Source organism: Camelus bactrianus, chromosome 5, assembly GCF_048773025.1.
Source record: "Camelus bactrianus isolate YW-2024 breed Bactrian camel chromosome 5, ASM4877302v1, whole genome shotgun sequence".
NCBI classification, from domain to species: domain Eukaryota; kingdom Metazoa; phylum Chordata; class Mammalia; order Artiodactyla; family Camelidae; genus Camelus; species Camelus bactrianus.
Genome location: NC_133543.1, coordinates 17804890 through 17832311, shown reverse-complemented (window position 1 = coordinate 17832311; position 27422 = coordinate 17804890). Strand labels below are relative to the sequence as shown.

Genomic DNA, 27422 nt, shown 5'->3' with positions numbered 1-27422 from the left:
TGCTGTTTAGCTCCCAGGTCCCAGGCTCCCCTTCTCCCCAGTAGTAGAAGTGAAGAAGCCCTGCATTTCCGCTGGGAACATGGCAGCCATGGAATAAAGACTGCATTTCCCAATTTCCCTTGCATCATAGGTGTGGTCACAAGACCAGCCAATGAGGAAGTGACATGTGCCAGTTTCCGGAAACCTTCCTTCAAATTGCAAGTAACTAGCATGGCCCCCTTTTCTTTGTCCCTCTCTCCAATGGCTGCCTGAAATATGGATGAACTGGTGCTCTAGTCAACAATTTAGACCATGAAGATGAGAGCCACACCCTAGGAATGGCAGAGCGGCGAGCTGGAAAGAGCCTGGGTCCCTGAGGACTTAGGACGGTGCCACCATGCCATCCCAGGACTGCCAGATGCCCCTCAGTCTTTCACAGGAGAAGGAAATGAACCCCTCCTTGTGTAAGTCGCTGTATTTTGCTTTTTCTGTCAAATGCATCCCTTCTACTTCTCCCTCAGGTTCAGATTCACCCTACTGAGGGTCTACTGGATGCCAGGCATCCTACTGTTGATACAGGAAAATGAATGTCGGGCAAGAGGATGGACGTGTCCCAGGTCTCGGTTGAGTCCCTGGGACATGCCCTGCCAAGTGTGGGTCTTTGGCTTCGCACAGGAAAGAATTCAAGAGCCAACCACAGTTGAGTAAACGCAGATTCATTTAGAGAGATACATATTCCATAGGCAAAGTGCAGGCTGTTTCAGAAGACAAGGGAGCGAGGGGCCGCAAGGTGCAGTGTGGCTAGTTTTCATGGGTTTGGTAGCTTCATATACTCACAAGTGGGACAATTAGTCCAACTACTTTGACTAGTCACTTTTTGACCTTTTATCGTTAGCCTCAAAGCTGTCATGGCGCATGTGGGAGTGTCATTTATTGTGTTAATGTATTACAATGACCATATAATGAAGCTCAAGATCCTTGAATGGCTGTGCCCTGCCCCCTTCCTTCCTGTCTCACTGTATGCCAGTAACCCTCTCTGCTCTATCTTCCCCTTGCAGATTCTAAGAGTTAAGTCTAGAAGAAACCTAAGACAATATCTACATCAGTGGTTTCAAACACTTTAAAAGCAGCATCAATCTACTCTTTCCTTCCTCACCCCACCAAAACAACAATCATACACACTATCCCCAAATTAAAAAACAAAAAACAAACAAAAAAACCCCAGCAGACCGGGGGACACCTTCCCAGGACTGACAACTCTGTGTACCGAGCATGCTTGGATATCAACAATGTCCAAACTGTTTTCTCCATCAACAAGTTGCTGCCAGCCTAATTGGGAAAGGGACAAATTTGCTGACAATTGCAATATAGTGTAATAACTACTATAAAAGGGTAGATATATGAGGCCAAAGGAGCACAGAGGGGACCATCTCAGCCTCTCTTGGCTTCTTTTTATTTTTGCTTCTCCTCTACCTATGCATTAGGTCTCTTAGGAGCCCATCTGCTGGGCGAGAAGGCCGCTGAAGCTGAATTGTAGGTCTCAGTTGTTCCTTTTTGTGAGCCCTTAAGTGACTTACAGACCATGTATTTATTAGTGGTCTATTGTTAATGACTGTGGTAAACTGTCCAAGCTAAGGTTTTATGAATCTTCAGAGGTTTACAGTTATAGGGGAATCAAAACCTCAGGGTAAAATATTAGGCTCTTTGGTCTATGTTCAATGTTCAAGAAGCTAATTGGTCCCTCTTGAGCTGTTTTGGGTGTTTACCTCTTGATTTCCCAGCTATTATGCTGCACACCACATAAGACTCAGCTGCTTTTTTACTGGGACAAGGAGGACTGATGTATTAGCATGGCAAGGGATCTTCAGAGAGTCCAGACTTTCCTGGGGCTGTGCAGGCCAGCACAGAAGGGGGTTCGATTTGGTGATGGGGAAGAGAGTGGGATAGGGATCAGAGTTTGGGGCGTCTTGAAACAGGCATTTCTGGAGATGGAAGCTTTAAAAGCTCTTGTGAAATCTGAGCTAGTCAGGTGCGTAGAGTCTGGTGTTGGGGACCCCAAAGGAGGGCAGGGAGCAGGAGAGGAGTATAGGTCAGAGGGGGTGGACAGAGGTAATTCATCAGTACTTAAGAGTAAGTAGTAGGTACACAGTAGGTATCTCTTGAAATACGGGAGGGTGGAGGTAAAGAGGGAAGGAAGGAAGGAAGGAAGGAAGGAAGGAAGGAAGGAAGGAAGGAAGGAAGGAAGGATGGAAGGAAGGAAGGAAGGAAGGAAGGAAGGAAGGAAGGAAGGAAGGAAGGAAGGGAGGGAGGGAGGGAAACAAAAGGAAGAAAGAGCTTGCTAAGATCAAGTAACAGGCAGCCAAAAAGGAGTTGAGAGCCAGGAGTAGCTTCAGTAGAATAAACAAGGCAAGAATGTGCATGCAGGGACACTAGGGTGATACTTCAGCTGGCAGGAAAACACACACACACACGCTCACAACACACATACACAGACACATATAGACATACACATATACATATATAGACATACACATATACATGTGCGCGGTAGCCAGCTTCCAAGATGGTCTCCAATGCTCACCTCTTGATGTTTACACCCAGGTGTGGTTCCCTCCTACACCCCTTACACAGGGCTGGCCTGCACAACCAACAGGATATTGCAGAAAGGATGGTGAGTGACTTCCAAGGCTAGACCACAAAAACCACGGAGGCTTCTGGATGGCTGTCTCTGAGATCACTCATTTAGGGGAAAGCCAGTCCTCGTGTCGTGAAGATGCTCAGGTAGCACTGCAGAGAACTGCACGTGCCAAGGAACTGAGGCCTCCCGCCCACAGCCCACAGCCCACACCAACCAGCCAGCCACGTGACTGAGCCGCCTGGAAATGGACCCGCCAGCTCCCCTAGAGCCTTCAGCTTCGCATGACAGCAGCTTACTTTCGGATTCCTGACCCATAGAAGTTGTGAAATAATAAATGTTGTTTTATGTCAAGCAACAATAGAGAACGAATACAAAATACAGAAACATACTTTTCTAGAAATATAACATAACATACACATACATAGTTTCCCGTAAATATCATAATAATATACATCTACTGGAGAAACATTAGTAAATGTTGATTAGTTAATTCAAATCACCATAATTCCACCCCTCCAAAGATGATAATACTATGTTCTAAGCATTGTTTAACAGGTGTTTTAACTAATTTAATGCTCACAACAAAACTTATGTGGTAAGTGACATGATAATCCCCATTATACTAAAACACAGAGTTGAAGTAACCTGCCCAAGCAGTAAATTGAGGAGGCAGAGTTCAATCAGCAATCTGAGTCTATAACCTGAGTACTTAATTAATCACTATCTTATAGGATTACACAGCCTCACTGATATCTTATTGTATTTCTTTCCAGTCTTTTTCCCATGGGAGTATTGTTTTAAATGAATAGACTTTTTTCTCTACAGCAGTTTTCGGTTTACAGAAAAATTGAGCAGAAAGTACAGAGAGTTCCCACACACCTTCTCTCTCCTCCACTCCACTTCCCCTATTATTAACACCATGCATTACTGCGGATACATCTGTTACAATTGATGAGCTGATATTGATACAGTATTATTAATTAAAGTCCAAGCTTACCTGAGGGATTCCTCTTTGTGCAGTATATTCTCTGGGTTTTAACAAATGTGTAATGCCATGTATCTACAATTCCAGTATCATACAGAGTAGCTTCACTGCTCTACAACAGCCCTGTACTCCATCTATTCACCCTTCCCCATGCATGTCACTTTTTTTTCAGCAGAGCTTATACTACATATATTAATTTTACATCCTGTTTTTTCCAATATTACATACTGAGCATTTTTCTTTTTTTTTTAACTGAGCATTTTTCCATGTCAATAAAACTTATTTTTATAAACACAATTTTTAATGCTTGAAATATATTCTACATGTTCATGGATGATCCTAAATTAACCTATCCCTTATTATTAGGCATTGAGGTTGGTTATTTTTTAGGTCCTGGGGTGGGGGTGAGGGACTCTTGACAATTCAACTCAGTATCCTTTATTTAAGTGTGCATTTATCTAAGGATGTGTGTCAGTTTCAGCAGGTAGGCTCTGTTAGGAACACAGAAACTCTTGACTCTGTAGGGTATTTCTGATCTGTGAGAATTCTTGTTCTGCCCCCTTCCTCACCGTGGTGGTCTTCCCATCTCCTTCATGCCCAACATGGCTTTTATTTATTTTTAAAAATTAATTTTTATTTTTTTAAATGGAGCATGCTAAGCATATGCTCTCCCACTGAGCTATACTGCCCTTGCCTCCCTCAGCTTGGCTTTTGGAGTAAGTTTCCCTCCATTCTCAAGAAATGAATCACTGTAAGTAGAAAATGCCTGCAAACTTTTCTTCGCACTCTGCTTCTCACATCAGACCCAGGCTGAAACCACTGATGCTCTTCCGGAAGCCAAATAAAGGAAAGTGATATTCTCTGATTGACTTGTCAAATATTCTGTATCTCTTTTGCCCATTTCCAAATTCTTTCACTTAAATCTAAATTTGATTTTAATAGCCCGCAAATTCCTATTGGATTAAGTCCTTAGGGTTCATCAGAATTTCTAAGTTCCTCTAATTGAAAATTCCCTTTACACGTGAGTTTCTTCTTACCATGGTGTCTTTTCTGCACACCAGGGACACTTAAGCCTGCGTTTAAGGAATATACACAGACCTGTTTGGACTGCTCCATTAGACTGACATTCAAAAGAAGGGATGATGCACAAAAATTTAAGCCTCAAGTTTAAAGCTTGCCCTGCCCTCCATCTGTCTCTGTCCTTCTGTATCTCTTAAACCTGATGCCCAGCTAGGAAGGAGAGTGTTCTCGATTGTGTGGCTTTGATAATCCTCAGAGCAACAATTATTATTAGCAGAATCTAAAGAAATTTGTAACTCTAAGTGGAAAACCTGGATTGGCAATTATGAGATTTTGTAATCGATTGATTTTGGTTAAAAAAGAAAATTGTTCCACTCACGGTGACAGCGTTTTTCATTTCTGAGAAAGTTCAACCTAAAGAGAATGAAGCATGACTTTAATTTGTGGTTTAATATATTACTAGATGCTGAGATTGAAGGAAGAAAATGTTTAACTTGCTGAGTGCCTATAAGAACAATGTGGATAGTTTCTCCAATGAAAATTATTAGACCACTAGTAACATACTGTGCTATTTATTAAACATTCAGTAAAAAGATCACTGACATACAATAGAACCAGTCCAGGGGCTAGCTGCCCTTATTAGAAATTAACACAAATATAGGTGACTAGAAGTGAGCTTTTAAGATGACCATTTGTTATCTTCCATTAGAAGTTTTTTTTCTCTTCCAACAAAAGTTCAGATATAAAATTGAACTCATTATTTGAACTGGTTAAATATGTAACAGTCATACATCAGGATTCCAGTATTTCACATCTGGATTGTTAAAACAGACTTTTGAATTTTCTTCCCCTTGCACCTCAGGCATAGGACAGACTCCCCTCAACAGCAAAGTTCTCCGTGGCCATGATTATTAACCAGGGATGGGCCCTGGGAAAGTTGTGGGTGACACATCAGAATCGGGTGAGGGGAGGGTGACAGCCAGCCCTGATACTGCATCTCAGAATCACCTGAGATGTGCCTCACGGGGAGATATCATCACTGTTTTAATTAGTCTTCCAAGTTCAATCTTGGCCCAAATCTAATCTCCCCTGCCTCAATCGCATGGAAATCAGTTTTTCCTAAGTCACTGATTGTAGCATGATACTTCTCTCCTTAGCCCCTGCATCATCTACCAGTTAAGGTTCATATTCTTTACCTTGACTTTCAAGGAACAATTGCCATCCCCACCACCAAGCCTTCATAGGATTAGAAATTAACCTTATCTCCTCCTGCCTTTTGCCATAACATCACGATCTGAGAATGGAAATAGAAAATGGGTTTATTTAACCAAACATTTTGGGGGAGTCTCTACTATGTATGGCTTATGGGGACCCAAGAGGAAATGAAAGCCAGGATCACTGTTCTAAGAAGTCTGCAAGTCAACTGGGAAAAAGAGAGGAACTGGCCAGTTGTTGCATCATGAGCCATCTTCTCTCCTGGGGGCGTAGAGTTGAGTCGTGGGTGAGGAAAAGATAAAGGAAGGTTTCTCGGTGGCCACCAACCTGGGAGCTGAAATCCAAAACATGAGTAAGAGTTTGGCAGAGAAAGGGATGGCAGGGCATTATAGGCAGAAGGAAAAGACGGCATATAATGAGGTGAGGAGGAGTAATCGGCTTATGACAGATGAGTCATATGTGGATGGAACATGTGCTGGGAACAGTTGACAAATATACTGCCAGTGAAAACCAGGGATCACTCAAGTCCAACCAAGGTGAGTTAGGATATCCTCAGAAGTGGTTTAAAACCAGAGAAGGTGGTAAATTTCTGGTATATTGAACTTGCCTGCTTGAGGTGGTGAAGGACACAGGTGCCTCCTAGAAGTGTGACAGGCTGTCCAAGTCTGTCCGTGTTTATGAAGCAGTGTCCAAGAGAGAGACACCTGCATGCAGTCGGAATGAGTATTGCATCACCAGAGAGGGGTGCTTTATTGCAGGGCGGGGAGAGCTTCACTCTCTGCTCCCTAAATGATCTTCTCATGCCTGAGGACCTTCATACTGGAAAGAGGGTATCCTGATAGCAAACATCAGTATCTGGTCCCTAGAAAGGCATATTTGCTTTAAAAAGAGAGTGATTGCTTTTTGGGGGGTGAGGGGTTGGGAGGGAGGTAATTAGAGTTATTTTAAAATTTTGTTTTATTTAATGGAGGTCCTGCGGATTGAACCCAGGACCTTATGCATACTAAGCATGCACTCTACCACTGAGCTATACCCTCGCCCCTGAGAGTGACTGCTTTATAATCTTTTTTTTTTTTTTTTAATTTTAGTGCATGGATAGTGCCAAGTGCCTAATCATGTGGGTGTTCTGATAAGATCAAAGTTTGGCTCTGGGGAGCCGAGGACTGAGCCCTCAGCCCTGGTGGCCCCACAAGGCCCTTCTGCCTGAGGGGTCAGCAGGCTTCCTGCTCAGACACAACAAGTACAACCTGTGAGTCCTGTTACTACCGCTCCTGGTGTATTTGGCATCTCCTTTGTCTTCTAATGCCCCACCTCCATCTAAAGTATAACCTAGAGAAGTGTGACTCAAATTGCCACCCTCAAAGAGCTTTGTCACCAGTTCACAGTAAGTACAGACATTCAGATTAGGCAGTTAGAACCTTTCAGAGAAATTAATTTCTGTTGAATCTAATAAACAATCAGGGCTTGGATTTTATTATATGCTTTTGTCTTCTCATTTAATTTTCTAGTAATTTATTTTTATTTAAATTTTATAAAAATGTGGGTCCATGAAGTCTGGTCCTTCACCCCAGGCAGTTTGAGGAGCGCTGACCTAGGAGGCAGGGACGCCCGTTTAATGCTGACGCTTTCTTACATTTGGTGCCTGACCAAAAGGGAGCTGTGGGTCTCAACCCTGCTGCACAGTAGAATCACTTTGGGAGCTGAAAAAAAATCTATATCCATCTCTCTAAGAGACGCCTGGGATCCGCCCTGATCAATTAAATGAGAATGGAGTTGGGGTTAGGCTGGGGTAAAGGCTTCTACATTTATTAAAAACGCCTTTGGTGTTTTCTACTGTGTGGCCAGGGATGAAAACTCTTAATGTCAGCATATCCAATTAATGACCACGGGTTGAACGAATGACTAAAACATGTCAGCCAGCCAACAGCAGGTGTTTATTCCACACCTGAAGCGCACCTGAAAATGCTATACCAGGTGCTGAGTAACAGGCTACAAAGGCACAAAGAGGAATCAAGATTTTCTAACAGGATATGAAAGCCCCTTGGGACAAAGCCAACACATGAAAAAGAGCACAGACTGATACATCCACATATTCATCTACAAACAAAGGAACACTTAGACACTAGGCAGGAATGGAGCTCTTTTTTTTTCCCCCCTTGAAGCAAATAGCTTATCCAATAATAACCCATCTAATGGGAGATCCCTGAGGTTGGTATCTCTCATTTGGTCAAAGAAGCCACTAGATGTCACTCAAGGTCCCTCAGGCTTCCCCCTCATAGGCTCTGCCCTGCCTTCAATTCTGTGTCAGATCATTTCCCTCTCCTGTCCCCGCAAGTCCACAGCTCTCAGTGGAAACCACACAAACCTAATGCACAAACGTGCCAGTATTTGACCTCCTTTCACAGCTTTCCCTGGCATCCTAGGCCCACCTTATTCATTCGTTTACTCGAGAATAATAACAGGGCTGACTGCATACCAGACATTAGGTCCAGATGTGATAAAACAATGTTGAGTGAGGGACACAGCCTCGGTTCCTGCCCTCATGGAGTTTAATCTAGGAAAGTGCTTCTCATACTAATTTGTATTGTTTATGTACTTATTATTCTCCCTCTGACCAGATGCTCTCAAACTTCTTTGGCCACCACACCCAATGTAAGAGAGACATTTCACATCGAAATACACAGGCACACAAACATATAACTAAAGTTAAAGGTTCACAGTCCTGTGTTTACCTTCACTTTGTGTGATGCACTCTGGTGTGTTCTGGTCTATTCTAGTTCATTTCTTTTTGCAGTTTACTAGTTGTGATCCACCAGGTTGATTTCACAATTCTCTATAAAAGTTACAACCTAAGAATGAAAAATTCTTTCCTGGAGGGCAGAGGCCAACTCTTACCTGTATTCCCAGTGCCTAGCAAATAGTACATGAGCAATACATGTGTTTTTAAACAAATGAAAACTATGAGGACTAATTTGCATTAATATTTATATTAGGAAGACAGATACAGGTTAAGTGGCTTATAATATGTTTGATCAGTGTCTTAAAAATGTACTTAAATATACATACTATATTCACCTATATCTACAAATAATATTTCTTTCAGATAATATATAGATCCTACATTAAGCGCACACTATATACTATTGATGTAATTTAATATTTTTATCACGATCTGGGGTTCATATATTTAAAATTCATATAAGTAAAATAAGTTTATCTTGGCAAAAAGTCACAATGAGAAATTAACTCTCTCAGATACTATAACTTATTAGATAGTCTAACAGCTTAAAAGCTTGGGATGAGATACTGTGGCATATGGAGTAATGGCTTCCAAAGATGTTCACACCCTCATGCACAGGGTGATTATGTGAATATGTTAGCTTGCATGGCAAAAGAGACTCTGCAGATGTGATTAAATTAAGAATCTTGAGATGAGGAGATTGTTCTGTATTACGTGGGTGGACCCAGTGTGATCTTACAAGGGTCTCTATAAGAGGCAGGCAAGAGGGTCAAAAAAGACAGAGAAGGTAATAAGACATAGAGACTTGAAGATGCTGGGCTGCTGTGTCTGAAAATGGACGAAGGGGCCACGTAGCTTATAGAAGCTGGAAAAGACAAGGAAAGAGAGTCTCCCCTAGACCCTCCAGAGGCACACAGCCTGTCGATCCATTTCGGACTCATACCCAGATTTATAATATACTAATTCTGTGTTGTTCTAAGCCACTAAAGTTAGGGTAACTTGTTATAGCATCAATAGAAAACAAATACAGAGATGGAATGGCTAGTTCTGTGGAGTAAACTAAGAAATTCCCGAATCAAAATTAAGAATTTAATATTTGAAAAAAGAAATTTACCAACCAATTGTGTGTGTGTGTGTGTGTGTGTGTGTGTGTGTGTGTGCGCGCGCGCGCGCAAGCAATGGATTATTCAATAAAGTGATATTGGGACAACTGGAAAACTATTTTAAAAAAATTAAGCAGGATCCCTATTTCCTCACACCAGAATTATTTCCAGATGAGTCATTGAGTTAAGTATTAAAAAAGACTCTAGAAGAAAATAAGTTTTTTACTTTTGTTGTCATTGCTTATTTCGGATTGAGGAATATACAAAACCTAGAAATGATAAAGAAGAGGTGGATAACAGTAACTCATACATAGTCTGTGGGAGCAATTGGTAATCAAGTCTGTAACATTATCAAAATTAAACATGCCCATACCCCTCACACCAGCAATTGTATTTCCAAAAACTTATCTCAAATAAATGCTTATTTAATATACAATGCTTTGTGATGAAAATGTTCTTTACAGCATGGTATGCCATAGCAGAGAACTAGAAATGGCCTAAAATGCCCATTTATTAGAGAAGATTAAATACACTTCTTAGAAAGATACAGCCCTTAGAAAGAATGACATATATCCATATGTCCTATTAAGGACATTTGTAAGTGGAATATAGTATGCATGGAAAACATACTGATTGTACGCAGAAAGATAAAAATATAGACTAAGCTTACAGATATAGAGAAAATTCTGGAAGTATACACTGAAGAAACTGTTAATAGTGCTTGACTTTGGAGAGTGGAACTGGAAATAGGAGGAAGTGTTTGATTTAAAAAATTTTACATTTTTCTGTATAGTTCTTGATCCTAGGGATTGCTAAGTTGGGTCTTCTACTGCTACAGAAAGGAAGGAAGGAAGGAAAGAAAAGAAAGAGAGGGGGAGGGAGAGAGAAAGAAGGAAGGAAAAAAGGAAGGAAGAAAGGGAAAGACAGAGGGAGACGGAGGGACGTAGGGAGGGAGGCAGAAAGGAGTGAAGAAAGGAAAAAAGAAAAAGAAAGAATTGTGGGCAAGTAAAGGGGAAGAGGGCCCTGTTGACAGGGTGACCAGTCTGGGCCACCTGCCTCAGAGATACACGTTATGTAATTTTAAAAAATAAATATATATTTTTAAAAAGTATATTTATAAATAACAAGTTTCTACTGTATAGCACAGGGAATTATATTCAATATCTTATAGTAACCTATAATGAAAAAGAATATGAAAATGAATACATGTATGTATATGAATGACTGAACTATTATGCTGTACACCAGAAATTGACACAACATTGTAAACTGACTATACTTCAATTAAAAAAATAAAATAAAATAAAAACATATTCAAAGCAGCTTAAAGGAAGCCCAAGCCATACAATTCTAAATTTCTTGGGAAAATGTATGACACTTCTTTAAAGGTTTAAATCTAAATTTGTTTTGTTTTGCTTTGCTTTAAGTTATGCCTGAAGATTCCAGACAGGTGAAAAGATGAAATTCCCACTTAATTATCCAGCTAAGGCATACAAATGTCTAATTAAGGTCACATGTCAGAGATCAGGTATTTGAAAGCCTGTGTACCTTGTACGTCCCACTCACCAGCTTAGGCAACAAAATCAAGTCACTTTAAATCACTAGTTTTTCAGTGTTAAAATTCATACCACTCTGAGTACCACCCAGCAAGCTGAGTCCAGTTTTCCCTTGGAGTTCTCCTCCTTATGTATCCCTAGTGATCCAAGGGCTTATCACTTCCTCCAAAGGGGTCCTCCCAAGTTGCTGATGAGGGGGCGGGGGAGAAGGGCGGTGGCTGGTCAGTTGGCCACAATGCCTGATGAAAGTTCCTTCTCTGCTGCCTTACGGCTGCCAGAGGTCACTGCCAAAGCTCAGGCAGTCTGGCTTGGCTGCACAAGCTAGAACAAAGGCCTATTCCTTTCCTGCTATAGCTACCCAGGGTTGGGAGTCAATTAAACAATGCAAGGCCAGTCCTTCTCTGCCAATACCCTCCAAGTGTGGACACAACCCTTGCTCTTATTCTCCCCAAGCACAGCCAAGGGCAGGCACAGACAAGGGGAAAAAAATCACAGTCAGAAGCAGTGTCTGCCAATACCGAGTAATGTTTGAGACCACTTTTAAATGAAAAAAAAAAAAATCTTGCTAACTCTCAATTAATGTAATGTTAAATTATTTAGATTCTTTCTTAATTATGTGTAAACATAAGACTAAGTATAAAGTCCTTATTCTCACATCAGTTCTACATCTATAAAACTAAAATAATTTTGCATATGAAGTTAACAAAATTAAAAATTCAATTCATGTTAGGTACGTAATGTAGATGATGCTGTTTTGCTGAAATTAAATTTCCCCCTGTGATGAGAATATGGAACTCTCTGCTATGGTACAGGCTTTTTAAAGCACGCTTTTAATGGACTTAATTATCCCGATATACTTCTCCATTTGAATTTTTGTGAAACTTTTGTACAGTGTGCCATGAGGATGCTTAACCTTCACCTGGCTAGAATGCTGTCATCTCTACAAGAGGTATTCTATTTTTTTTTTCCCATTAGCCCGAGAAAATTAAACTTATAGTTCTTGGTGCCAAATACAAAGTCAAGTGGCAGTGTTTGGTCACAAGGTGGTCATCCAAATGATCCAGAATAGGCATATATTGATTTTTTAAGATTATAATGTAAATAAAAGCAAAAATGTACACATGTTCATAGAGAATTTGCAGTAGGTACGATGACATTTATATGAAATGCCCAGAGTAGGCAAATCCATAGAGAAAGAAAGTAGATTAGTGGTTGCCAGGAGTTAGGGGGTGGAGGGAAAGGAGAGTGCTAATGAGTACGGGATTTCATTTTTGGGGTGATGAAAATGTTCTGGAATTAAGTAGTGGTGATGGCTACACAACTTTGCAAATATACTAAAAAACGCTATGGTATGTGAATTCTCTCTCATTTAAAAAAAAAAACTTCACAGTTTTCCTAAAGAATAATAGATATATATGAGGCTTACATCTGTTTACCCGAAGGACTCACCCTGTGGAGTTTCCTAAAACAAAGGGGGTCCCCCTCCAATGTTGAGACTCCAGCTGTCATTATATTACAAGTGAAATTTCTATTTGTATAAAAGATGACCGTGGTTTAGGATGAGGGTAGGAAGAATGGGCTAAGCGGGTAGGTCTGGAGACAGGAAGATTAGTCAGGGGACTAGTTACAAGGCTTTACAGGGCATCAACAAGGGCAGATTTAGACCAGACTAGTATCACTCAGAGGCAGCAATTTACCAGATTTGAAGCTGAGTGAGAGCCTGCTCTGTCTCAAGTACCTTCCTGAAATCCCACCAGTTAGTTAAGATTTAAGCATTTCATTCTTTCAATAACCTTTTTTTTTTTGACACCAGGCAATGCCATTGTCATCAGGTATTTTAAGTGACACAAAAATGACTAAGACAAGATCCTTGCCCTGGAGTAGCTTATCATGTAGGAGTGGTGGTAAGACCTACACAGGAACAAGTATCATATAATAAAATACACATTGTGATGAGTAAAATATACGCTGTGATAAGTGAACGTAGAGGTATCAATGTCTAAGGAAGAAGAAATCGGTGGTTGGATTGAATGTTGATAGGCGGAGATGAAGTGAAGAGCATTTCAGTAGAGGGAATAGTATGAATGAAGGCACAGAAAATGGAGAAGTAGAGGAAGGAAAGCTTGTCAGGGAAGGATGAATGAGCACTGGCTGGAATTAAGCTCTTAGCAGAAAAGTAAGTAGAAGAGGTAAAGCAGAAAAATATGGACTGACGGGTTGTCTTTTTAAAAATGAAAAAACTGAGCGGGGGTGCGAGGGAGGGAATTGCTGTCTTTCACAAATTTGTACAAATTTGCAAGGTTTCATCTTGCAAAACCCATCCTTGATTAGTAAATAGGCATTTTGTCGGCTTGGAGGGAAAGTGATTTTTGAAAGAACGTTTTATGAGGGCCGGCTCTGGTGGAGTGCTGAAGCTAAGAACAAGGAAGAGCAAAAAGGTGCCAGACGACAGGAAAGGACTCTGACAAAAATGAATGCAAAAAGGAAGTGTGACAGTCCCCAAATTCCTCCTCCCATCATTTCAGCTAGCGCCCAGCCCGTAGGCATCTATCTCATCGCCAGTAAGTTTGTACTATCAGTAAGATATTAGAATACACCTGGCTAATAACCCTGGCGCGGTAACACCCAATTCGTATGCATGGTTAGAATGAATTTATTCAGTTTTTAAAAGCACACCGTTCCGGGCACACAGAGGCACCCAAACGTTTGTTCTATAAATGAACGTTGTTTGTTCTTTGTTTCAGAGTCTATATTTAGGAGAGGAAATGATTCAAAATTGCATCCTAAAACCTATACTCTCTTTTAGTATTGAAGTTGGGACAACCTGGGACCAAGACGTCTGGTTTTCCTTTTTAAAACTTAGGTTTTCGCCCCTCTGTCTGGTCGCTTAGGTCAGTAGGTCCAGCAAGGGGGTCGTGGTTTAAATAACCAATCGCTGCGGAGCCAAGGGGTGGAGCCATAGCGCTCCGCCCCTCCTCCCAGCCCCTCTGCCAACCTACCCAGGTCCGGCCTCCCTCGCACCTGCGTGTCTCCCTGCGCTCTGGCTGGTGCAACCTCTTCCAGCCTGCGCTAGCGAGGAAGGGGGCTTGGCCTCGCCTCTCGCGAGATCGCCTCCTGTTGCTGCCGCCGTCGCTCCTGGCCGCCGAGTGGCGGCGTCTGCGCAGCCGCCATGTTCGGTTGCTATGCTGTGGCCTGGGAGACGGGGTGTGCTTGAGGGAGGAGGAGGAGGAGGAGGGATTGAGCTCCTATTGCACTCTCACACACAAACGCTACCCAGGATTACCCGCCCGCTCACGCCGCGCATCGCGCTTTTCCGCTCCTCGCGGCCCCCCTACATTGTTCTCAGGACTCCTGGGTCCCCAGGGATTGCATTCCAGGCTTGAGTCGGGCAGGGGAGAGGCTTGGCTTTGGCCAAAGGGTCGGAGGTTTGGGTCCGGGCCCCCCGTTCCGGTGTCCCCCTCCCCCACGGCACTTTTTGGGGGTGTGGATTATCTCATCCCCGCAGGGAGGTGGGAGAGCGCGCCGGCTGCCCGCCTCCCTCCCGCCTTCCCGGCGGCGCCGGCCCGCGGCAGCCCCGCAGTATGAGGTGGTGCTGGCGGCTCCGGGCCGTGGCGCGGCCGCTGCGGCGGCGGCTGCTGGAGGGGCGCTGAGGGAGCCCCCGGGAGCGGCGCGGCCGACGCGCTTCTCCCCGGCGCGCCCGGGCCTCGAGGCTTTTCTTCTCCAGCCGAGAGGACGCGGCTGTGATACGAAGGTAAGAGGCTCTCGGGTCCCCGCCGGCCTCTCGGCCCTGCATAGTCCGCGAGGCTGTTACCTGGGGCTCGTGGGAGGCGAGCCAGGTAGGGCAAGCCATAGGTACAGGGTTGATTTCAAAGGAAGGGGAAAAAATGATGCTTTTTTTTTTCTCTTCCTTTTCTTCGCGGGACCTCTTGCTTTCCGAGGTCCGGGGGGGTTTAGAATCTGTTACGGGTGATCGAAGGGAGAAGGGATAGAATAGGTGCGGAGATGGAATGTTCCACGGCCCTAAACTCTAGGTGAGGTTTTAGAATCTTCTGATTTTTCCACTGCTGGTAGGATTCCTTCTTTCTTTCTTTCTTTTTTTTAATTGGCTCGTATGAGCGCTTCCTACATGCTGCATGGGTATACTGTCCCTACCATTGAAGTTTTAAGCCTAGTATGATTCTGCCCGTGTATACTTGGATTTAGGAATCTGTAGTTGGGCCAAAAAAAAAAAAAAAAAAAGTTGAGCTGTAGCTAAGTAGACGTACGGATGCATTTCCCAGGGTTCCCCTAAAATGAGCGGTTTACCGTTGCACACATATCTGTATGGATGGTTCTGCGAAACTTAGAATGGGACACTTTATGTCTGGGAGGCAATGGGAACACCACCATGGACAAGGACGATTTGTAGGATTTTTAAGCGCTTGTTCTAGGAGAACCTGTTTGTCTGCAGTATACCAACTGTTTTTAGAATCGGAGATTGGAGTAGCATTAGGTTTATGTGACCAGATAGTGGGCCCAATTTGAAACAATACAGTTTAAAACATGTTTTAAAGAGAAAGTGGAGAAAGAAAGTATCCGATTTGTGAAAGATGACTTGGGTGAAAAGAAGACGGTGGAACAGTAGAGCCAGGGCATTTTTTACCCTGATTTTTGAACCTTAACGTGTCAGAGATGAAAAAAATATTTTTCACTTTTTAAAGAGATAGGAGAGGACCTTAAAATAAATTATTCAGAGCCCAAACTACATTTAATGGAATAGAGCTAGATACTGTATCAGTTAAATCTTGAATTTGACAAATTCATCCTATAGTTTGTTTTTTTTTTTTTTTAAAGACTTTGAAAGCAAGTTTGTTTATTGTACAGAACTTATTTACTAACTCAGTAAAAGAGTGCAGTCATTTCGTGGACCCCACTATTTTTTGTCAAAATAAATTTATGCTCCAATTACCACAAAAGCTATTTTTATGTCTCTCAATCTCTCTCTCTTGCTTTTCTTTTTTAATGGCACACGTATCTTTGTTACCATTTTTCATTGAAACATGTGCATGGTCCAACAATATCATGATCTTGAGTAGTTTATAAGAAGTAAACATGGTCTTTTTTGTACATAGGAATATTTGTGATTTAGCTAATCTGTTTTAAACATTTGGCAAGAGATTTTGGAAGCACAAAGAGCCATCATTGTTTCCTACTTTTATTAATATTAATTGAGTAGGATAAAGTTTAAGTAAGAAAATCACAGATTCCTCAAAAGTACTAATGGATGAGGATGTGACTTTCTTATTGCTTGTTTTCTAACCTGTTTAGATTCTGGGCTGTGGGTACTGAATTGTTTAAAATTTGTGGATGTTTTTCTTCTTATTTCCTAGTTGAATATCTTTTAAAATGTCCTTAGTAACTTTGTTACTTTAAATTTGTGACACTCAATTTCTAATTTAGGCTAGCATAAAACCAGCATTGATTGAACACGCTTGCTAAAAATACTTTCTGGGTCAGATGTACTTAGAATGCAGCCTCAGGAAAATTCATTTGAACTATTCTGCTTTGACCAATATACACTTCATTATTATTGAAGGACTTTAAAAAATTATAGACTCACAATTAGATTTCATCAGTTCAGGCATAGAAGCCTTTATTTAATGTATCAAGTACTTTATGTAGGATAGTAATAAAAACTTTTTACATTGCTTTTTTTGGTTGTTTGTTTGTTTGTTTTTTACTTATGTGACCCCCATAGACTTATTAAACTCTGATTTGTTTATTCGAAGTATTTTAGCTTTGTCTGTTAAACATGATTAACTTGTAGTGTGACAGTAACCGTGTGCAGTGCTATCTATTTAGTATTTATTTATGACTTATGTTGAACTCTTTGAGGTTAGTGGTCATGTTTTTGAGTAAATTATCTTTAGGGAACAAAATAAGTATACCAGATAATTTTAGGGACACACTGTTATTAACTGTCATTGAGAGGACTGTCTTTCCACCTCTCTGAAAGTTAATATGATCAGTTTTAAACAAGAAAGCTTTAAAAATATGTATAAATCTTGTTTGGTGGATGTTTAAAGACATATGTTTAAAAGTTCTGCTTTCATTCTTTGTTAGTTATTGAGAATTTAAAATTGGTGACTTCACTAGAAATGGCGAGTGTATGTGACTTTGTGGCTGAATAAAGTTTAGTACTGGCAGAAATACACAATTTACAAACTCAGTTGAATTTTGTTGTTTTTCTGAATAGTAACATGCATATTTGGAAGTTTTTTTATATGCTATAGTCTAAATTTGTCAAATTTGTCAGTTTACTAGATTAAGCTGTGAAGCCTTGAAGATTAGTTTAGCATTCTGGAAATCCTTTTTATTGTTTGCCAGAAAAGTACTGGAGGAGGAAGGTGTTATTTCTTCATTTAATATTCAATTAGTAGCACAGATGGTGAGAAGGAATATAGTGTACAAGTATTGTAGAATCTTCTTTATTGGTGTGGAAGTACAGTACCTAGGAGCAATGTAATTTCTTTCTTTTCCTTTGCGTGATCAGTAAGTATTTCAAACAGGATGGGAGACAAGACGGGAAATTTATTACAGTCTCCATTTCATTAGAGGCATTTTCCCCCACATTCATTATTCATTTCATTATTCCCAAGTAGAAACACTGGAAGAGAGGTGCAGTATTTGAAGAAATTGGTGGAAACAGAATGAAAATTAGGTACTGTGAATTATCTTGAGGGGAAGATATTAATTTGGAAGAGTTACTGTGTTTGTATCTTTTAACAAGGTTATACAGATGAGTAGAAAGAAAAAAGGATCCAGTAGGGAAGTGTTTATTGTCTGTTATGTGCCAGACAATGTAAGGGGGCTTTTCATGTTATCCTACATAGTCACCAAGTACACTTTGGGAGGTAGGTGTTATTAATCCCCTACTTGCCCTTCCCTCCCCCAAGTGGGGACAAAGAGAAATTAAATAACATGTCTAGGATCATACTGCTAATAAGTAGAATTCAAACTAAGTCTGTCTGACTCTGAAGCTTATTCTTTAGATCATGCTGCCCAATTAAACTTTCTGCAATGATGGAAATACTCTTCTTCTGCTCTGTCAGATATGGTAGCCGTTAGCCATGTGTTGCATGGAGCACTGGAAATGTGGCTGTCATGCCTGAGGAACTGATTTAAATTGTGTTCAATTTTAATCAGTTTAAATTTAAATAAGATGTTGCTAGTAGCTATAATGTTGGACAGTGCAACTTTAAATTTTGCTGCCTAGAAAATCTGAGTTTTGATATTGAATCTTCCACTAGCTTATATATGACATTAGGCAAGTTACTTAGTTCTTGAGCCTGTTCCTTGTGAAAATGAAGAAGAGGTTGTCACTAAAAGATTATCTCCAGTGTCTCTTGCTCTGAAGTTCTATGATTCTTATTAAAATGTACAGTGGCATTTAATATTTGCAAGCATTATATCTGAAAGCACTTCCCTCCCCATATACTGACTTCTTATATAAAGATTTTTGTTTGTTTAGTCAGCTTCTCTTTTTGAAAAGATTACATATAAAGCACACATAAAGGATAGTGGATTATTTTCTCTCCAATTGTTTGGCAAAAACATTGTGTAACCAAAGACAGTACTTTACCTTGGACCAGAGTTTGAATCTTTAAAGATCTTATTTCAGCATGCCACAGCCCATTTGAGAATATGTTAGAGTTCCCTGTTGCTTGTCAAATTAATTCCAAACTTGTTTGCTTGGCCTTAAAGGCTTTCCACCAGCTTCATCTCACTAACCTTGTTTCTCATTCTTGCTTAAAAAGAAAACATTCTTTTTTTCCCCTCTGCCCTTGTTTCTTCAGTTAAATACAGTTAAACATTCCTGTCTCCAATCCATGTGCCTCCTCTTTAAGTCTTCCACAAAATTCACCTTTTTCTGGAAGAATGCTGCTTAATCCAGTCATAATGATCCACTTTTGAATCCTGGTAATAAGTACCTTGGGGTTAATTTATGATTGTTTAGCTATAGTTAATTGAGTCCATCCTTCTTAAGTTTTTATATGTTACCTACTCTGTGTCCTTAATGAAAATGTAAAAAAAAAATTACAAGTGGGGATTGTTTCTTTTGAGTATTGCCTTATCTATTGCTTAGCAATTCTGCTTTAGTAAGTTACTAGTTAAAAAAGATTATAAATACTGTAACAGCATTCACCCTTAATCACCACTCTAATAGATATTTTTGTTTCCTTCCAGGCAGTTGTCCATATTTTTTAAAAATAAAGTTGTATGATAAAAGATAACAATTTTGAGTTTACTGTATTGGAAACATTGTGTAGTAGAGGAAGTACAATGTAGGGAAAAGATGACAAGACTTTGGAGTCAGATAGATCTGGATTGGAATCTGGTCTCAAAAACATTGGGCAGGGGGAGGATATAGCTTAAGTGGTAGAGTGCATGCTTAATATGCACAAGGTCCTGGATTCAATCCCCAGTACCTCCTCTAAAAACAAACAAACAAACAAACAAACAAACAAACAGACAGACCTAATTACCTTCCCCCCCCCCCAGAAAACAAACAAACAAGCAAAAAAACCTTGGGCAAACTATGTAACCCCTATGCTCATTTTCTTGTCTATGAAATTAGGATAATTTCATATTTTCTTGTCTATGAAATTAGGATAATGTGAGGATTAGGATTTTCTATATCTATATAGCATCTAGCATTATTCTTTAAAAAGATGAGATGGTCAATAAATGGTAACTGGTATCATTTTTCCTGTTTTCTTATTGTCCTGAATATAATTTAAACGATTGCTTAGATATTCAGGTGATTTATCAATCAGGTGATTTAGTCATTTATCTTATGTTAAATATTTTGATTGTTCCTAAAGTTTCCACTGTTATAATCTGCAGTGAATATCTTTGTGCTTATAGCTTGTTTATATTTGTTTCCTCAGTCTAAAACTCTAGGACTGGGATAATGGTCCAGTGGTATGAATATTTCTGTGCCAAATCTCTATCTTAAAGAACAATGAGTATTCTTGTTTTGGAAAAAAGAATACTGATTTGGTTCTAAAAATAGACTTCATTGTTTTAGTTAATGTATTTTGAAAAATTTTGTTTATTGAGAAATGATACAGTGAACATTCATTTGTATTTTAATTAAAAAAATAATTGAATGTCTGTTATGGGGATCACTGGTATAGTGGTAAGTAAGACATGATTTTATCCTTGTGCTCAAATCCTAGGGTGGTAATATGTCAATAGACAATTACAATTCAGAGTGACAAGTGTAATAAGATCTGGGAGAAAGGAGAATTGGCATTTGAGCAGCGTCTTGGAGGATGAGTTGGAATTGATCTGGGTAGAGAGAACAGCATGTACAAAAAGACAAGTATGAAAGGATGCATAGTGTGTTTAGAGAAATGATCCGTCTCTGTCTATGAGATAGGTGTTGATGTCTGATTTTGTGTATGAGTCTGTGTGCTTGTATATGTGTGTTAACTATGATAGAAGATAAAACCTTGTGAGGGTCCTAGTTTGGGCTATGAATGCAATCATATTAAGACCTTTAGAGTAGAGCTTCCCAACTGGTGTGCCATGAGTGGTTTACCACTGTGCCAGAGAACAAGGTAACTGTCAGCATATGGGACTAGGGCATATTGGAGCCCCCAGAATGATTTCTTTTCACCTAGAATAGTTTCCTTGGCTTGTCCCAGTGTGCTAAAAATTATTTTCTTTTGTGCCACATTGGGGAAAGCATTGGGAAAAGCACTGTTTTAGAGGCTCTTAGTACTGGAAAATTTATGGTACCCACATATCCCCTGACATTCCCAGTATGTAATTAAAAATAAAACCAATACCAAACCTTAAAATAAGCATAAAGGATGTGGAGTCAAAATCCTCCCGTTTTCTCCCCTCTCTCCTTCTCCTTCCCCAGTAATTACTACTTCATTGTTTTGTGTGTATGTGAAATATCTTTTTGGTGCTCCTGCATTGCTAGTGCCCCACAAGAGTGTTTTGTCTGCCTGTTGGGAAATCCACATTTACATTAGGGAGCAATTACAGGTATTTCAATAAGGGAATGATAAGATTAGATGTAATTTTTGAAAGGTAACTCCTGACATCTAGATGTTGATGCAAGGATATAAGGATGGTGCAAAGATGAGATTAGAAGGAGCAGAGAGACCAATTAGGATGCTCTTGCAGTGGTCCAGGTGAGAGATGATAAGAACCAGAAATGAGGAAGTAAAGATAAGAATGTAGGACTAGAAATGAAAACTGATTAGGTAGTTTGATGAGAACTGAGGGTCCCTTTTGATATAGGGGAAAGAGGAAAAGAGTTGATGTTGATGCTAAGATTTCTCTTTTGGGCAACTGGAAAGGGAAGACCAAATAATTTTTATTGAGTATCTATAGTGAACCAGGCATTTTGCTAGACTCCAGGGTTGTCATGAGTTCTCACTGAATTTTTTAAATTATTTATTTTGAAATAATTTCAAACATACAGAACCATTGCAAGGACAGCTCAAAGAGTTCCCAAATCCCCTTCAACCAGTTTCTTTTTCCTTGAACTGTTCTTGCAACTTAAAAAAATTTCTTGTAAGACTTTATTTTTTTAGAGCACTTTTAGTTTCACAGCAAGATTGAGGAAAAGGTACAGAGATTTGTCATAAGCCCCCTGTTCCCACACGTGAACTTCAACCAATTTTTAACATTGTACTGCATATATACTATGTGTATACAAAAGATAAGCCTGCATCTTGTTGTACTTGGCTCACTGTAGTGGGTACAGTGAGGTCTTCCCTTTCAGATGCCCAAAGAAGGAACCTTGACTTCATCTTTGACTCTTTCCCTCTTCTATTAATGGATTCTCAAATTTCAATGAGACTACTTGATCATCTTATTTCTAGTCCCTCATTTTCATGTCTACTTCTAACCATTTCAGAAGAATGCACCATTTCTCATCTAATTAGACTTTTTCTGAACCATTTCAGAGCATGTTGCAGACCTGATGCCCTCACTCCTAAATATAGTGTGTATTTACCAAAACATGGGCATAACCCCCAGATCAGGAAATCAACATTGATACAACACTACCTTCAAAACCCCAGGTGCCATTCAAAGTTTTCCAACTGTCCAACAGTGTCTTTCTTTCCCTTTTGGTCCAGGATCCAATTCAGGATCACACATGCATTTAGTTGTCATGTCTCTTTAGTCTATTTCAGTTTGGAACATTTCCTCAATATTTCTCTATCTGTTATGGCCTTAACTTTTTTTTTTTCCTGTAAGATGTCCCTTAACTTTGGTGCATCCAGTAGTTGCTCATGTGCAGACTGAATGCATTGTTGCCAGGAATACCATAGGCACGATGTGCTCTTCTTATCCCACTGGTGACATTTAAACTTGAACACCTTGTTAAGTTCATGTCTGCTGGGTTTCTCAATTATAAAGCCATCACCTTTCCTCTTGTAATTGGTGGATGGGAAGATGTCTAAGACTTTGCTGATGTTCTGTTCCTCATCAGACCTCTGCCCATCAGTCTTTCGGTCCACTGATGACTCTTGCCTGGATTGACAACTATTGTGAAGGTTGCCATTTGTACTTATTAGTTGATTTTTCTACTGAAAACAGATGTTTCCTTTCTTTTATGTATTTGTTTATTCCTTCATTTATTTACATCAATATGTACCCATGCTTTCTGTTCTTATTTGGTGGGTTTTGTTATTATCATTTTAATTTTTATTTTGATGCTAAAATTGTCCTAGATTTGGCTAGATTAGCCCTTCAAGATGGCTCCCTTGTCTTTTTAACATGTCCCCATTCTTTGAATATTTCCTTACTTGCTGGCACAACAGGGTATTCAAGACCTACTTTATACTTTTCCTTTCCCAGCTCTGGAATCATTCATTTTTCCAAGGAATCCTGATTTCTTTTAGTGGAAGTGGTATTTAGAGACCAAAATTTGGATGCTTAATGTGCTTATTTCTGTTGGGGTGTCATCATTTTTAAGGCAGACAGGACTAGGAAATATATATATATTTACACATCTGAATCTCTTTCTGTATCTAATTATGTATATGTATTTTAAATGTTCACACTGATAACATTCATTTCCAGTCTAACACCTCAAGGTTCTTTCTGGTCTTCCCCTTCCTTGTATTTTTAAATCCCTCTTCAGCAGTGAGAAATTGGCTCTCATTATTCTCAGTCTATTTACTTACTTGCTCAATCCCCCTTGTAATTGTCAGTCTCCCAACCCCAGGCTAGTAGTCCCCTGTCTGCTACCTTGGAGGCCCTTGGCGTGGGGTCCTCAGGGCATGCTGTCAGGTATGCTAGGAAGGGAAGAGAACTCACTGAATCTCTTTATTTCCCTCATTTAATCTGAATGAAAAATTGTTAGAAAGGTGTTATTCCCAGTTTTAAAGGATAACAAAACCGAAATTTAGAAAGATGTGTGACTTTGGATGTATTACCATGTATATAGAGGACAAATATTTTGAATTCAGATGTGCACGATGTTGGAGCATCTCTCCCCTTCCCTTCCCCCCCATTACTGACTGCATAGCCTCTGACTTCATGAAAATAGTTGGAAATTCAAAGTGTCAGGATTTAGGGTTGTATAGGTGGTAGTTGAAGCAACGGATGTGACTGTTACTGCTTATGAAGTGTGTGTAAATTTAGGAAGCAGGCCACTGACAGGGCTGCCAGTCACTATCATTTAAAGGTTAAGGACTCCCAGAAGTGAAGAAGCCAGTGAGGAAGACTGAATGGTGGTGAGAGAAGAGCGTCAAGTTGTGTGGAAGAAGGTGATGAAGGAATTTCAGGAAGGTATCAAATGCTGCTGAGAGAAAGAAATACGAACAAAAGTGTTTTGATCTTGACTGGAAAGTTATTTATGACCTTAGCTAATTGGTTGTCAGATGTGGTCAGGCAGGCCACCTGTATCAGAATCAAATGAGATACTGAATAAAAATATCAATTCCCCAGGTTTTATCTCAGACTGTATAGATTTTTTAAAGGGTGAGTGAGGAATGAGGAGATGAGCACACAGGAAATCTCCTTAAATGCTGCTGCAGTTATTCTGAGGTGTACTAAAGTTTGAGATTCATTGTAGCAGAAGAGTTACAATAGCAGGATGTACTAAGAAACTAAACTAGGAAACTAGACCTATAATGAATATAGACTAGGCAGTGCTGAGAAACTTGGTCTTATGGGAAGAAGGAAGATCTCTTAGGTCATGGAGGAATAGGGGGCAGATTCAAGCAAAATATATTTTTTAAAGGTTACATATACTGTAACATTTTGGGGGATTAAGAGAAAGAAACTGTAATGCTTATTTGAAAGAAGGGTAAGTGAAACTATGTAACGATACCTACTATCAAAGAAATGCGCTGAATGACTTTGATAGGTATCTGGGCTAGCTGCCTGCCCCCATTTCAAATGATTGCCATCTTATGGTGAGTTTTGGAATCATTCAGGGGTCATTGTTAATCTTATTTTATTATTAATTAAAGGTATATCTTGCCTTTTGTTAGACAGTTAAGTATGTCTACTTGATTCAGATTTCAAAATAATGTAAAAAGACATATATTGAGATGTCTCAATACTATTCTGTCTCTGTCCTTCCCTTCCCTGCTCTCTAGAGGTAACCACTTTTGTTTTTTGTATATTTTACCAGTATTTAAGCAAATGTAAACAAAATACAAATATAAATTACTGCCTTCCCCCTACCTTTCTATGTAGAGGGTAGCATACTATTTTAATGTTTTGTATAGTAATTTTTTTTTTAATTTAAAATATACCTTGGAGATCCTTTGACTTCAATATACAGAGAGCTCCCCACTTTTTTCTTTCTTTTTAAAAATAAAGTGACATGTTCTGTTGTGTGGTTATACTATGAGGCTGACTCTAATTATTTAAACTTTTACTCTTCTTCACTTTTTGGCCTTTTTACTTGTGTATCTTGTTCTCTTTCACCTGTTCTGTGTGAACTGCTCTCATGAGGCATTTTGCATTAATGACCTGCCTTACTTTCTTCACCTAAAGTCCTCTGATGGATAAGACTTTCAGACTTTGTGACCAAGCAGAAGACTTCCTTATTTCAGTAGCTTAGATGAAAAAAATTCAGTAGCTTCTCTTTTTAGAAGAAAAAGAGAAAAGGACAAAACTGATATTTGTTGAACTCTACTGCATGCTTTAATGTATGATATTTCATTTAGTTCTTCCAGCAACCCTGTGGATCAGGTAGTGTTACCCCTTTTTATAGATGAAGAAGCTGAAGCTCAAAAAGCTTTCACAGCTAGAAAATATCAGATTTAGGTTTTGAAACTAGGTTAATTTGAGTCCAGAATCTGTATCTTTTCTGCTGCTGTCCTATTTTCTGTTTCCTATTTTTGAATTCCTGAACTCCAGTCTTGTAGCTGGAGCTCTCTATCTGCTCTAAGCCTTTATCAAGAACCATGAAATTAGACATGTTTACCTAATGTGTTTTCCTGATTGCTGGTATACCACCTGCTTATCTGAACTTTACAGCTAAGGACCAACTTGCTTGGATCACTGCCTATGGCCTGTTAGTGTAAGCTGTAGATACCTTTTTCTAATTGCCTGTCTCGATTGCCTCTCATCATCTCTGTTGAGTTTTCCTTTTTACCCTAATTTCCCTTGTTGTAGCCCTGTCACCACTTGAAGAGCTTCAGTTTGGCAATATGAAGCTTGCGCACAACTTCTGAAATTTTTGGGAATGATTTTTTTAAAAAGGTCATCATGTCTTGTCTGGACTTTTACAATAGCCTCCTTAAAGTGCATTCTGTCATTGGTTTTGCCCTTTTTAACACTCCTCTACACTATAGCCAGAGTTATCTGACAGGTACATCTTATCACTTTATACCCCTAGTCAGAATTTTTTATTGCCTTTTCATTTGCTGGTAAGATAAGATCTGAACTCATGATCGGCCCCAATCTACCTCTCCAAGCCTCACTCCTGGTATCACCTGGTACACACAGTGCCTTGCATGTCATAGGTGCTAACTAATATGGACTACACTTTGAGTGAATAGAATGAATGAATTTTCCAGGGAGATTAAATTTTGGGAAATACCAGTTTTTAAAATAATGTTATTGTCTTTCTTTTTTAGATATTTCTTATTGCATGGAAGTAAACATTTTTTTTTTTACAGACTCCAAGCATTTCCAAATTGTTTTATTTACATTGGAATTTTAAAAATCTCCATACTTGGTTCATTTATATTTCCAGCTTACCTTTTCCAGCCTAATCCAAACTATAGTCAGTTACAGTGGTTTACTACAGAAGCTACTAGGGAAATGGGGAATCTTCATTGGGAAGGGTTTTATGATTTGGAAGAGTTCTCCCAGGTGATTCTCATATTGTGACTCACCTTGCATCTGGCTATTTTTATGGTTTTCTGTGTTAGCAAAATTGCTTACAAAAGAATCATATAGGTCAACAGTTCTTTGTATGTAATTCTGAGATCCCTAAGGCCCTGAAAAACAAGTTTTTGTAACTAATTTGGCAGCTGAGCTGTACTGATGTGAGGCTACTATTCTTTATTCTTCTTATGGCGAACATTCTTAAAGTTTTCTAAAGAAATTTTAAATAGCAGTATGATTAATACAGGGTGTCAGCGTGTTGCCTAGACCCAACCAAGAATGTTACTTAAGGTAAGGAATTTGTGCCATATCAGAGTATAATTTAAATATTATGAAATTCAAAACACTTCTGAAAGTGTTTTGAAACCAAAGGTTTCAGATACAGGATTGTAGACCTGAACCAATTTTTACTACCACCAATTTCCCTAGGAATGGGTGATAAATGGTACTTTGTTTTGTTTTGAATTTCTTTTTAGTTATGGTAGTTGGGCTTTTTTTTTTTTTTCAGTTCACTAATTTCATTTCTTGTTACAAACACTCTTCAAAATTTTTGTTCGTTTATCTGATCAAGTCAATGTTTTTTCCTTACCCATTTATAATATTGTAGCTATTCACTGATACTCTGTTAGCACAGTAGCATACTTGTGGCATGTTCTAAGCTTCTTGTATCTGACCTATCAGTAGGAAGCGCTGCAAGTTGAAAACTTAGTTGAAAAGTACTTATAGTGTAAGGGAGATGACTGTGTTCCTGTGCTCAAAGTCCTTTAATAGCTTCCTGCCTTACTTAGGGTAAAAGCTAAGGTTTTTACCATGGTGGACAAGG

At 39.5% G+C, this 27422-nt stretch overlaps 1 protein-coding gene across 5 annotated transcripts in view; it reads left to right on the top strand.

The window, feature by feature from the left end:
• The first annotated feature begins 14427 nt into the window (after positions 1-14427).
• Positions 14428-27422, top strand: part of PTPN4 (protein tyrosine phosphatase non-receptor type 4) — a 152453-nt gene continuing 139458 nt past the window's right edge. For 4 of the 5 annotated variants that reach the window (XR_012506948.1, XM_074363510.1, XM_074363508.1 and 1 more), the window contains exon 1: positions 14428-14987. The gene's annotated coding sequence lies outside the window, so the exon portion shown is untranslated. The remainder of the gene's footprint in view (positions 14988-27422) is intronic. The other variant, XM_074363509.1, reaches the window with a different exon arrangement.